Below are 1524 nucleotides of genomic sequence, written 5' to 3' on the forward strand. Positions count from 1 at the left end.
AAGGATTTTTAAGCCTTGAGCCATAGATTGTGTATGCGTGCATTCAAAGGGTGAATGGGAAAGAGTAAATATTGAAGTGCCTTTGAACGGGGTATGATAGTAAGTGCCAGGCGCCCTGGTTTGAGTGTTAAGAACTGCAACGTTGCTGGGTTTTTCACACAACAGTTTCCTGTGTATCAAGAAKGGTCSACTACCTAAAGGACATCCAGCCAACTTAACACAACTGTGGGAAGCATTGAAGTCAACATGGCCAGCATCCCTGTGGAACGCTTGACACCTTGTAGAGTCCATGCCCCAACGAATTGAGGCTGTTCTGAGGGAAAAGGGGGGTGCAACTCAATATTAGGAAGGTGTTCCTAATGTTTTGTATGCTCAGCGTAGATTAAAAGACGTAGCTTGTAGTGTAAAATCGTGAACAGAGGAATATTGTTAAAATGTACAACAGAATAATTACTMTCCCATCAGCACCTTCACAATCTCTTGCCAATAATTAATTAATAAGTAAACTTGTGAAAGATTGATATTTTATTTCAAACCATGTAAATCCATATCATTAGATTCTAAGCCACTCAGACATACACTCAGACACACGTTTTCCACTCAGAAACACACACTTTTCCTTCAAAATTCACTCATTCTGCGATCAGTCTCTGGTTCTTTGTCTGTTCCACTTTCCTCAATCCGTTCCCTCTTTCCTTCACTCTCCTCATCCTTCCTGTTCCTCTCTTCAGAAGTTGCCTGTATGTTCAGTTTTGTCTAATGGTTACGGTTGGGATTTGAGGAGGATAAGCTGATCCTAGGTCTGTCCCTACAAGCATCTTTTACCTGGAGCCCCAATCAGGAGGGGCGGATAAAAGATCAGGACATGACGTTACAAACAAGGAAGTGACATCATTCACGTGAGTCGCGCTCCATTTCCTCATTCTCCAAGAGGTGGGCAGGTCTATAGCGGCTCACGCCCCTCCCATCCACCACTTGGAGGGCGGGGTTTCGGCAGGTGTTGTCCATGCTACCCAATGAGGTGTACCTGTCAGGAGACGGACAGAGGACTCAGTCAGAGACTAGGACAGGGGAGTAGACAGTGAGAGGAAACAGAGGACATGCTCTCACCACCCTCCTCCTTTGCCCTCTTCTCAACACCCGCTGTTTTGTGCTCAGTGTGTAGACTCCTCAGTATGCGATGGACAAGGGTCATGTGACCAGGGGAACCACACTGCCCTTGGCCTCTCCAGCAGCTGAAGCCGCAGGCCTGCGTGTCGCGCCTCCTCAAGACGTCGCTGAGTCGTCGAAATCCAGAGCACCAACTGTGACCCGAGTAGATAGTTACTGAGGCCAGTCTAGGGTAGGAGCCCAGAGCCGCCTCTTCCCAGCCCCGCTGCCAGAGCGGTGTTGGTACGAAGCACCGGCCTGACGATCAACGCACTCGTCCCTGCATCCACAAAACCCTACACACACAACGCAGGGAATACGTAACATTATCAACAGGCACCACTTGGCAGCAGTTGGTCCTGTGGCAGGCTTTGT

Source organism: Salvelinus sp. IW2-2015, unplaced genomic scaffold (genome assembly GCF_002910315.2).
Source record: "Salvelinus sp. IW2-2015 unplaced genomic scaffold, ASM291031v2 Un_scaffold2347, whole genome shotgun sequence".
NCBI classification, from domain to species: domain Eukaryota; kingdom Metazoa; phylum Chordata; class Actinopteri; order Salmoniformes; family Salmonidae; genus Salvelinus; species Salvelinus sp. IW2-2015.